Genomic DNA, 13383 nt, shown 5'->3' with positions numbered 1-13383 from the left:
GCATTTTATAAATATTTAATTATGCACATAAATAGTTAATGTATTAGGAGCATTTTGGTTATTGCATATTTAATTATTGTTATTTATTTATAATTGTCACCATGAGGATAATTTGGAGCTGGATATGTTATTTATATATGGTATTTATATATGGTATATATGGATATGGATTGGACGGGTAGTTACAGCTTGAGCTAGTCTCACTGAAACCCAGTACTTATAGGTATAGAAAGTCGAGGTGAGGTACAACTCTGAGTTAATCTTGTTGGCCCCCGTACTTAGATTTAAGCGAAAGTTCGGCTTAAGTTGATCTTGGTGGCAAGATTTGGATTGAAAGAGCTATATAGGGGACCAGCTCTCATTTTTATGTATTGATGTTACACACTGAGTGCGTGAGTAGCTCTAAATTATATTCTCATGCGAATATTGAATGAATTATTTGTTATATGTGATTGATATGCATTTCATGGTAGGATTGTACTAGTATTAGATAGTTATAGAAATTGCATCTATAATCAATATCTAAACTCTTTGAGTCAAACACTCATTCCTATTCAAATATTTCTTTCCCAGGTTACAGGAGGAGTGAGTTTATTTTCAAGTCTAACTTGCATTTTCCTTTGCTGGTTGTGATACTTCCTAGTTTAATAGTTTTTATGTGTCTATTTATTTATTTATTTATCTATCTATTTGTCTAATTATAGAACTCTGTTGTGAGATTTGTTTATGAATATATTGTATTAATTAATGGAAAAAAAAACTTACAATATTAAATGGTTTGTATATACTGGGTATCAAGGTTGAGCTAGACTTCCCTATTAGTAGATTTTGTTATAGTTACTAGGTTTGGTTGGCCCAAATAAATTTATAATATTTTATTTTATTTTGTTTGCATGTTGGGCCTTAATTTTGGTCGTGGTTATGGGTTTGGAAATAGTGAGGCTTACTATAGGCATCGGGAGCTTTATATCGGTCCAGGTCCTAGTGCCAGTCTGGCCCATGAAATTGGGTCATGACAAAGTTAGTATACGAGCTTAGATTCTAGATTCATGAGAAAGTTTGCATCTACAGGCGGAGTATAGAATCACGTTTCAACTTCTTCTGTAATTCCTTGTTTCTAGATTCTGTGTTTTTTCCTTGGGTAGTGTAAAAGTACTCCAGTTTAGTGTTTCAGTTTTCATGGATTATATAGTGATGTGAATTTGAGCTAGTAGACGTGTTAAGGTCTGCCATAGGGATACTTACTCTAAGAAATGTTATGTTTTTATCAAAATGGGGCTAAGTGGCGTGTCTATCTAGTGCAAGATACGAGTACTTAAAGGTGAGTTATGACAGTATGTCTGACCTAGATAGGGGGTAAGGGTACCACTACTGGTAGTTGTCAGTGGATAGACCAATCAGGTCACGCCTATGGTACTAGTGGAGTGTTCTATCAGGACACGATTTTCCCATATAATTTATATAAAAGTGCATGGGGTTAGAGATAATAATATGTTGGGATGTATCGTAGTAACCTATGTAATACTCTCCTTGTCTGTTCTGTGAGCTGCAGATTATAGTACTAATATGAGATTATTATGTAGAGCTGCATGCATCCCTTGGTGTTCTATGATGAGGGTGTTTATAGACAGCCTCTGTTTTAGTAAAAGTATGCTAGGGCAGATTTTTATTTCTATGGTGAGTTTAAAACTCCCAAGTAGGGGTTTAAACCCTTGAGTTAAAGTATCAAAGATCACAGTTGAGTGGTAACTAAAGTTAGAGACTCAGTTACCCTAACATGAGCTAGAGTTAAAAGCATGAGTTGTCTTGGATTAAAGGTTTAGCATAGTAGCAGTGTAAGGATGGCACCTATTAAATGAGATCACTTGGTCTTTGGTATGGGATTTTGAACAGTTTTTGCATTATGATGGACATTTTGCCTAAAGTTTAGTAAAAATAGTATATCCTTTATGTATTAGCGAGGTGCAAAGTATAACCTTACTGCTTAAAGGAGATCAAAGGCTAGGAATAATGTTCATAGCCTGTGAGATGATGTCTTAAGGAAGTTTAGAATATGATAAGAGCGCAGATAACCTGTAACGATCAGGCTCTAACCACTAGAGGAATTGTCCGCTTTGGCCATAAGCCTCATGGTTTTGTCCCATAGGTGGAATGGAGAACTTCCCAGGAGGTCACCCATCCTAGGATTTCAGCGAGCAAGTTCTTCCAACTCTCCAGGCCATTCCACCAAAAGGCGCCTCTAGTGATTAGTTCCCCCATTTTATATATCATTACTTTTTGAACCCAAGACCATCTCCGTGCCTTGCCGATGTGGGATTTGCCTAAGGGAACTTTTTCCCCCCCTTTCGGGACTCAGCGTCCTCGCTGAGGTTTGCCCCACCATTGCCCAAGAGGACACGCAAGCGGCTCTAATACCAATTGTAAGTTCCCTTAGGCAAATCCCACATCGGCAAAGCACGGAAATGGTCTTGGGTTCAAAAAGTAATGATATATAAAATGGAGGAACTAATCACTAGAGGCTCCTTTTGGTGAAATGGCCTGGAGAGTTGGAAGAACTCGAAATCCTAAGATGGGTGACCTCCTGGGAAGTTCTCCATTCCACCTATGGGACAAAACCATGCAGCTTATGGCCAAAGCGGACAATTCCTCTAGTGGTTGGTTCCCGATCGTTACATAACCATACATAGTTGTGTTAATGTAGTAGATGTAGTACCACCCTTACTATCAGATGTGTTGCAAAGTATGATAATGTCCTTCAAGAGAGACAATAGATTGCTACTGGTATTGGTGACTTACTAAATGACATCCCAGATGGGACCATAGTGTGATAAAGAGTTATTGGCTTAGGTACTGTAGGAAGGATACAAGCTCTACTGTAGGAGCCACAGTGATCAAATTAAGAGTAGAGATCATGCAATGTAAGCATGGCTGTTGTTTCTGAGTTCCTTCTCAACTAATTACTTTCCATAAATAGAATAATGTTAAAGGTAATAAGTCAGCGAAGACAAATAACAAAATATCAGTAGATAGAGGAAGTGCATAAATGAGAGTTAGAATAGTTGGTTGCAGATACAGCATAACCTAAATGCCAATGAAAGTGCTAACCAGAGTGGTTAGAGGATAAAGTTCAAGTTATACAGGGGTGTAATGACTTGGCAAAAACGCTGAAAGATAAAGTTATCTAGTATAGCTGTCAGTTCAGGAAAAAGAATAGAGATAGGAATAAAATAGTCAGAGTTCTGTTCTAGTTAAGATAAAAGAAATAAATTAAAGGACAACCTGAAGGGCCTAAAATAGGAAGAACAAAGTTAAGATATAGAGTAGGCTAGGCATTATTTTGGGCAGGGTAATCAATAAGGATGACAAACCCAGAATGGGACCACTTTAATGAGAGTAGTGATTGAGGTATAGAACCTAGCAGTGTGAGACTCAGAGCATAACATAGTTGGGGCAGTGTCAGGGGCTAGAATATAAAGCTTAGAGTTGCAGGTTTGGATTAGACTCTATTTGTTCCCTATTCCTAAGGTGAAGTAGGTAGCAATAGGACATGATTCCTTTAAACTATTGACAAAAAGAAAAGAGTAAGGCAGGAATGCAACCTGAGCAAGTTGTGACTAGATAGTGTACGATGGTGTCTTGAATTGTCTTATCAGGCTAAGGAATGAAACTGGTAAACAGTAAGTTGATTAAGGTTAATGTAATGAATTATATAGGTGATGAGAGAATAGAAGGATGGATTATGACACAGGGGCTTTAAGTTAGATTGTAGAAATGGTGAAATGTTCTTAGTGTGACCAAAAGAGTCAGTTGTGCTGAAGTAGTAATCACGGAATAATAGTAAAGGAAAAGAAAATATGAAGAACACGTATAAATAGTACTCATAAATAACAGGGAAGTACAAGAATTTAATTAATGGCAGTGGGTGTGATTAGAGTTGGTTATGGAAGAAGCTGTATGTGAGAGGTATCTTCTAGAAAACAACAAAAGATAGGGACACTAAAAAAATGATGATAGGCACAGAGGATAAGCAGAGTATGAGAAGAAATAATAATTATAAGATGATATGTTATGCAAGACAGTGGTACAATAGATGGTTAGTAAAGCTAGTATCTTATCAACAAAGCCAATAATTACAAAGAGATGATGAAATTGAAAAAGAAGACTAAGGGATGTGAGCTAAACATTATTTATCAAACAATGGTGTATTGTTAACTGTAGGAGAATATTTTTACTTCCTTCCAAATTAGTTCATGCTTTGGTTCTTGAAGATTGTGTTAAAAAGGGAAACAGTGTCAAGGTGACCAAATTAATTAAGAATTTGATAGGCACCAGTTCGTACACAATCTCCTAAGGTGAGAATGATGGTAATTGCATACTTAAAGTCAAGAATGAAGGAGTGATCAAGGTAGTGGCATGAATTAGAATTAGTTCACAGTTGTACGTTTTGGGTGAAATTGAATTTAGAATAGCAATTTTTTTTTCTTCTATGTTCTGTTAAGTTATAGGGGTAGCTATAAGTTGGAGGATGTGCTATCTACAGATGAGATTTAAAGAATAGAACATTTGTAAATGGTTAAATTTGAGGCTAAACTTTGAAAAGCTGTGGACAGTAGATGTAGCTATATCAAGGAGAATGAATTCATAAAGTATCTTGTCTAGAGTTGTTATAGAACACATGTTACCACTGTCATGTTAGTTTAAGTGGAACTCATAAGTTCAAAGGCCCTAACCAACCATGATGAGTAATTTCTTACAAAGGGTATTAGAGTATGATGATGTTCTGATGGGCAAGTTGGGGAAGGAGGTACAGAAAGAATCTTCCATGGTGGATTGCAGAGTTAGAATTCTAAAAGTAATGGAGCTAACAATCAAGTTAAGATTAAAAAAAAAAAATTAAGGTTAATGGGATGAATATCTTCGAAGGAAAGAGCACAAGGTGAGAAAGGACAAGAGTGACGATAGATAAGATGGACATTTAAGCACGACGGCTACTATAAGCTCAAAACTCGAGCCAAGGGTTAAAGCAAAAGTATAGTTGGTGGTAAAGATATCAACAGTAGTAGAAACGAGAAAGAGAGAGCAAATGAGATCAAAGGACAGAAGGCAGGCTCGAGATGAGTGGATTACTTAAGATGGATAGGAGTGGGTACAAGGACCTTGTTGGGGGCATGAAGTAAGTGGAAAGTTTGCAATATCATAGAATTACGTAGTATAGGTGTTTTGAGCATGGAGAAAGTCTTGTTAAAGCTTTAATGGTTAACAGGATGGGTAGTGATCTTAGGTAAGGTGCATGTAAAGGTAGTTATTTCAAAAGGACACTTCATGAGACCTTGCAAGGCAGGCAATATGAGTCACATCTTTGCATCTCTGAGATTGATAATAGAAGGGAGTAAATGCTAGTATTACAAGATACTACATCAGAGTGTAGTGGAAGCACGATGGTTATCAGAGATGTCAGAAAAAGATCAATGAATAGTTAGATGTCATGTCTTAATTTTAAATAGAGGAAGGTAGCTAGTGTGCTATAGCAGGAGCAGATACAAGTAAAGTGTTTTTAACCATCTATGCATAGCTCAAGGAGCAAGTGCTCACACTTGTTCCAATAACCTTCCTTTCTTTATCCCGTGTTTGTTCAAAAATTCGGAGACGAATTTTTTTTATGGGAGAAAGATTATAACAACCTAAATTTTAAAAATATAAAGTTTTGAATTTTTATATTATCTCGATATTATTTTAGTAATATTAATGTAATTTAAACAACTTGTTAAGCATTATTATTATTATTATTATTATTATTATTATTATTATTATTATTATTATTATTTTACTTAAAATCTAATTTAAACTAATTAAAGCAATATCGAATCCTATTGAAAAAAAAAAGTTTTGACCTAATTGAAAAAACTTACAAAACTTTAAGGATTTATTAGATAATTAAAAATTGAAAAAAAAAAAAAACAGATTAGCAACCCAGCTGTTCTCTCTCTGTCCCTCCCATGTTCTTTCTCTTCTCCCTCTCGTCACTCTCTTTCTCCCTTTATTGTTGCAGTTGTCGGCAAACCTTCGGCCATTAACAATGGTCAGCAAAGATGATGCCGGTAAGCTGCCAGCTAGTCAGAGCAGCGATAGCAGCAGCATAGAAGCAAGACACTTCTCCTTCAACACATGCCCGGGGGGGGGGGGGGGGGGGCGCATTTTCCAGGGGCGATTTTGGCTTCATCTGAAGTTCGATCAGGGCATTTTTGGTGTCGTTGGAAAGCTTATTTCATAAGCTTTCTTTTGGGAACAATTTTGCATAGTTTGGTGGCCGAACAAATGAGATCAAGGGGAGAGAAGTTTTGGGGTTTTATGACTTTTTGGCTAGATCCTAGCCAATCGGTGACTAGTTTGGACAATTGGACCTGGGGATTATGATCTACACTCCTCAAGCTTCATTTTGACACCAATTGCGCCTTGATCAGAGATCGAATGGAGAAGATGCTCATCGGACAGCCTAAACTAAATAAGCTTATATTAGGCGATTGGAGTAGAGTTTTAATGAACCGTCAGCAGATCCATCACTAGCAGCTCATGGGCATCCCAGATATGTACTTGGATCAATGATAGTTCACTGGTGCCCGAGATCTAATTTTCGGCCTGATCTGGATGTCTGGCGGCCGGTCCCAGAACATAGTCGATATTATAGTTGATCCCAACATTTTTAGACGTTCCGAATGCATTCCATGTAGTAGAATTTGCAAAAGTAGTCCCTAACTCAAGTTGTGTAGTTTGTGTCTTGATTAAGTTAGCTGGTTACATCTGTAAAATACTCCTGGCTTAGTAAAATTAAGTAAAATGACTTTAATTAATACAAGGACAATGTAGAGGACTTTCAAGAATATTTTTATAATTTTTCAAGTACTGAAAATAATTATTTGGACTGTAGAAGAGTTAGGGACTTGAGCTGAAGTTTAAAAGATTAGACCTAGATTAGGTTTTTGTAGGCTTCGGATGAGCATTATAATTGTTGTTATGGGCCTGAGGCCCTGTGTATTATTGTTATTGCTTTTTCTTACAGGGAGATTAGGTCTAGTTATAGGGGAGACTCTGTCAAAATTTCAGTAAGATCTTAGGAATTATTCCTGCTTTAATTAAATTAATTGATTAATTTTATTAGTAATTTGATAGAGGTCATTGTGTCTATATAGGTGGTTGATGCCGACTAACATTTCTTCTCTCCAGCCGGACTAGCTGCAATCAAGTCAACTAGTCTGTGAGTTAGATATTGATTATTTTTGTAATTTCAATATTAATTATATATCTGGCATGCTCATGCATTTTATAAATATTTAATTATGCACATAAATAGTTAGTGTATTAAGAGTATTTTGGTTGCTGCATATTTAATTATTATTATTTGTTTGTGATTGCCACCCTGAGGATAATTTGGAGTTGGGTGTATTATTTATATATAGTATATATGGATATAGATTGGACGGATAGTCCCGGCTTGAGCTAGTCTCGCTAGAACCAGGTCTTTATAGATATGGAAAGTCGAGGTGAGGCATGGCTTTGAGTTGATCTCGCTGGCCCCGTACTTAGATTTAAGAGAAAGTACAACTTGAGTTAAGCTTGATGGCAGGATTTGGATTGAGAGAGCTGTATAGGAGATCAGCTCCCATATTTATATATTGATGTTAAACACTAGGTGCGTGAATAGCTTCAAATTATGATTTCATGCAAATATTGAATGAATTATTTGTTATATGTGATAGATGTGCATTTCATGGTAGGATTGCACTAGTTTTAGATAGTTGTAGAAATTATATCTATAATCAATATCTAAACTTTCTAAGTCGAATGCTCATTCTTGTTCAAATTTTTTTTTTCCTAGGTTGTAGAAGGAGCGAGTTTATTTTCGAGTTTAACCTGCATTTTCCTCCACAAGTTGTGACGCTTCCCAGTTTAATAGTTTTTATTGTGTCTATTTATTTGTTTATTTATTTATCTAATTATTGAAACTCCGTTGTGACATTGGTTTATGAATATACTATATTAATTAATAAAAAAAATTATGATATTAAATGGTTTGTACATGTTATGTATTAAAGTTGAGTTAGACTGTTCTAGCAGTAAATTTTTAATAGTTATCGAGTTAGGTTGGCCCAAATAAATTTATAATATTTTATTTTATTTTGTTTGTATGTTGGGCCTTAATTTTGATCTTGATTATGGGTTTGGGAATAGTGAAGCTTACTATGAGGCTTGGGGACTTTATTCCGACCTAGGTCCTAGTGTTGGTTCAGCTCATGAAATCGAGTCGCGAAAATAAGAATATAATCGTTAAAATTTGAAAATAATTAAATAAAAGATAATATTTAATATGATAAATAATTTTTTATTTCAAAAATATAAAAATAAAGGTAAAAAAATAGATTATGTCTCTTAACACTTTTTTAAGCACTCAATTAAATTAAGTAGCATACTCTCGTAAAGGAGGAGGGTTGCGGTAGGTGACAACCAGCGTAAAAATTTCATCACACCCTATGATATGGATTCAAATGATATAAACATTGGGGCGTCCTCTACTAACGACGCGCTACATCGGAGCCCGGGTGTAGTGAGAAATATGCAAGGGTGTAGGGCGTTCATCGAAAGCGACGCGCCATGCCGGCGCCCGGGTGTGGTGTTAAGTGAGCAAGGGTTCCCACATCATGGACGGATGTGGGTAAAGAAGTTAGTCCATAGGATAGATAGTAGAATAAATAGTGGAATAGAACACAAGATAGACATAGAAAACAATAGAAGATATCATAGAAGGAGACCAATTAGGAAGGAGCAGGATAAGAGGAGGATCAGGGTTGGTACTTGGAATGTTAGATCACTTACATGAAAATTAATAGAGCTTGTGGATACCTTGGAAAGGAGAAGGGTGAATATTGCTTGCATTCAGGAGACTAAATGGGTAGGAGAGAAAAGTAAAGAAGTGGGTAATTCAGGGTACAAACTGTGGTTTACCGGAAAGGAGAGAAATAAGAACGGAGTGGGCATAATCATAGATAGGACATTGAAAGACGCAGTAATAGCTGTGAAAAGAGTAGGAGATAGAATTATACTAGTAAAGCTAGTACTAGAAGGAGAAACAATAAATATAGTTAATGCTTATGCCCCACAAATAGGACTAGACAGTGAGAGTAAACAAAGGTTTTGGAAAGATATGGATGATTTAATGCAAAGCATACCGAATGAAGAAAATGTTTTCATTGGTGCAGATTTGAATGGGCATGTAGGAAGTGATAGACAAGGTTATGAGAATGTTCATGGAGGTTTTGGTTTTGGCAATCGAAATGAGGAGGGAAAAAGCATCCTGGATTTTGCTATGGCATACGACCTAATACTAGTAAATACCTACTTTATAAAAAGAGAGTCACATTTAGTGACTTTCAAAAGTGGGAAACATAGAAGCCAAATCGACTTCCTCTTAACTAGGAAGACAAATAGAGCTCTATGCAAGGATTGCAAGGTCATTCCAGGAGAGGCTTTAACAAGTCAACATCGGTTGGTGGTCTTGGATGTCAAGTTTAGGAACAATTCAAGTAAGGTCAGAAGAAATAGTGTAGCTCGAACAAAGTGGTGGGAGTTCAAAGGAGTAAAGCAAGTGAAGTTCAAAAATGAGCTTCTCGAGTCCGAAGTATGGAAGCTGGATATGGAGGCCAATGATATGTGGATACAGATGGCATCAAAGATTAGAGAAGTAGCTTGAAAAGTACTTGGAGAGTCTAAAGGACATGGACCACCCTCAAAAGAGAGATGGTGGTGGAATGAGGAAGTACAAAAGGCAGTGAAGAGAAAAAGGGAATGGTATAAGAAATTACCTAAATGTGATAATAATGAGGCATATGAACAGTACAAGATAGCAAAGAAAGAGGCAAAAAAGGTAGTTAGTCAAGCAAGAGCACAGGCCTTTGAAAAGTTATATGAGAAACTTGGAACTAAAAAAGGGGAGAAAGATATTTATAGATTAGCAAGGAGGAGAGAAAGGAAATGTCAAGATCTCAATCAAGTTAGGTGCATTAAGGATAAAGAAGGAAAAGTGTTGGTGAAAGATGAGGACATTAAAGAAAGATGGAGAAATTATTTTAATAATCTCTTTAATAATAGTCAAAATGGTAATAGTGTGAATATAGATTATAGAACAATAGAAAAGAATGTGAATTATACTAGAAGGATTAGATCTTTAGAAGTAAAGGAAGCACTTAAGAGAATGAAAGTGGGTAAAGCCTGTAGACCCGATGAAATACCAATTGAAGTGTGGAAGTATTTGGGAGATATGGGAGTGGCATGGTTAACTAAATTATTTAATAAGATTCTAAACTCAAAGAAAATGCCTGATGAATGGAGGAAGAGTATTTTAGTACATATTTTTAAAAATAAGGGAGACATACAGAGTTGCTCAAACTATAGGGGAATTAAACTCATGAGCCATACTATGAAGTTGTGGAAGAGAGTTGTGGAGCATCAACTACATCATGATACTTCTATCTCTCTCAATCAATTTGATTTCATGCCCGGTCGTTCAACTATGGAAGCGATCTTTTTCATTAGAAGCTTGATGGAGAAATATAGAGATGTGAAGAAAGATCTACACATGGTTTTTATTGATTTGGAGAATTCTTATGATAGTGTTCCAAGAGAGGTTTTATGGAATGTGTTAGAATAAAAGAGGGTATCTATTAGATACATACAAGTATTGAAAGATATGTATGAAGGAGCAACTACTATTGTGCGCACAGTGAGAGGGGACACAAGAGATTTTCCGATCTCAATTGGATTACACCAAGGATCAGCCATAAGCCCTTACTTTTTTACATTAATTTTAGATGAACTGACAAAACATATACAAGAGAGTATTCCTTGGTGCATGATGTTTGCGGATGATATTATTCTGATAGATGAGACACGAGAAGAAGTCAATAGAAATCTAAAACTTTGGAGAAGTATTCTAGAGTCAAAGGGTTTTAAGTTAAGTAGAACGAAAACAGAATACATGCATTGTAAGTTCAGTGAAGGCCAAACTGGTGATAGGGAAGGAGTTAGTTTGAATGAAGTGATACTGCCCCAAAGTAATCACTTTAAATATCTAGGCTCAGTCCTTCAAGTAGATGGGGGATGTGAGAAGGATGTTAGTCATAGGATTAAAGCCGGATGGTTGAAGTGGAGACGTGCCACGGGAGTTTTATGTGATCGTAAGATTCCCAATAAATTGAAAGGAAAATTTTACCGTATAGCCATACGACCGGCTATGTTATATAGTAGTGAGTGTTGGGTACTGAAAGAGTCGTATGCATCTAAGATAAGAGTTGCAGAGATGAGAATGTTAAGGTGGATGAGTGGCCATACTAGACTAGATAAAGTCCGTAATGAGAGTATTAGAGAAAAGGTAGGAGTGGTGCCAATTGAAAATAAGTTATATTATCTTGAAAGTAAAATTAAATTTTTATGTAAATATTCAAATCAAGACATCCATTTTAATGGTGAACCAAACATTAGAGGAAAAACAAATGCTAATTTGAGCATAATGATTGGATTTGCTTACCTTTATGGGAATTGCAATTTGGATTTCGCGTTCCAATTCGGAAATATTTGCGTCTAAAAATTTAAGGGACACAATTTAGATATAAGAAATAAAAGTTTGGTGCTTTAGATGCCGTAGATATATCATTTACTTGATAAATATAAATTTGAATTTTTTGCTCTTCTAATTTCTCAGTAAATGTTTTTTTCAAAAGTAAAAGATTTAATTCCTTTAAATCATTAAATTATAACTGCTAATTTTGATCCAAAATTGGTTCAGATCGAACCAACAGCCAGACCTACGTGTGGGCCTGGCCGAGCATCAAGTTTTCCTTGCTTGATCGGCCCAAAGCACGTAAGCCTACATTAGCAAATACAATTCCTACTCGTGCCATGAGAACCCGTCTCATTCTCATGGTGAGATCCTAATTACTCATTCAACATAATTATTTTAAATGTTTAATTTTTTTTATTTTTTTTAAAAAATAAAAATAAAAATAAATAAATCTACAGAAATTAAAATAAGATAACATTAATTTTTTTTTTTATATATTTTTTTTGTCTATGTTAATTTCAATTATCTTATCTCATTCACCAAATAAATAAACCTAATATGTACTTTTTGTTAAAAAAGTGATAAATCTAATAAATTAATTAAATATTTATGAATTTTTATTTTAAATTAAAAATTTTGACTTATCATTTTAAGAAAATTTTAATTTAGTTGAAACTTTTAAGTGATAATATAAATAAATATTATTAAATAAATTTAAAATAAAAATATTTAATATATTAATTTTGCAAGCTTAGTTATGTTATCAAATATCCTAAGATTGTTTTTTTTTCTACTCGGTCGCTCGGTGGCGTGAGTATTAAGGAAAATAATATTTTCAATAAAATTCATATACAATTTTCCAAATTTCAAAGCGATAACATATTATTAGCGGATAATATTAAATTTGTATTGATAAATTTTAAATCAAATTTTAAATTTGAATTTTAATTAGAATTGAATAAAAAAATAGGTTAAATAATTAAAAAAATCTAAATCTTTATAATTTTTTTTTTAATTTCAGTAAAATCTTTAATTTTATCAATTTAGTGTCACATTATTATTTTAAATTTTAATAATAGGCTTAATTAGACAATTTAATTGATAAAAAATAATTTAAATATTTGTCAATATTATTTGATATTAGTTAATCATTTTATTTTTTTTATCATTTTAATAATTATTCTCTAATAAATCAAATAAAAATATTATCTTACTGAATTAAATACTTAGATTTATTTTCGTTATATTATTTATTAATATTTTATGTTTAAACAATTGAATTTTTTTTTCTTTATTAGACTTTAAATTTAAGATAAAATGATAAGAAAAATATGAACTAAAAGTATAATAGAAGAGAAAAAAAAATTAAAATTAAGATAACAATATATATTAGATATATTATTTAATTATTATATTTTGTATCAATTGAAAGTTTGTTAAAACTAATGAAAACATTAAAATTATTAAAAAAATCAATAAAATTAAATAGATTAATTAAAATTGACAATATATAAGTGAAAAAATTTGAATAGTTTGCGCATTAACGATTTTTTAATTATATTATTACTAAATTGAAAATAACATGAAAATTTTATGATTAAATTGATAAAATCAAAAGTTTTGATAGTCTTTAAATTTTTTTGTCATATATATATATATATATATATATATATATATATATATATATATATATATATATTAAATTTGCTTCTGGAATTTGATTTGTCTTGTACTATCATTCAGCGAAGACCATGCATGCAACCTTTTTTCACGTT

This window comes from Hevea brasiliensis, chromosome 11 (genome assembly GCF_030052815.1).
Source record: "Hevea brasiliensis isolate MT/VB/25A 57/8 chromosome 11, ASM3005281v1, whole genome shotgun sequence".
NCBI lineage: Eukaryota > Viridiplantae > Streptophyta > Magnoliopsida > Malpighiales > Euphorbiaceae > Hevea > Hevea brasiliensis.
The sequence above is the reverse complement of the archived record's forward strand: the minus strand, read 5'-3'. Positions refer to the sequence as shown.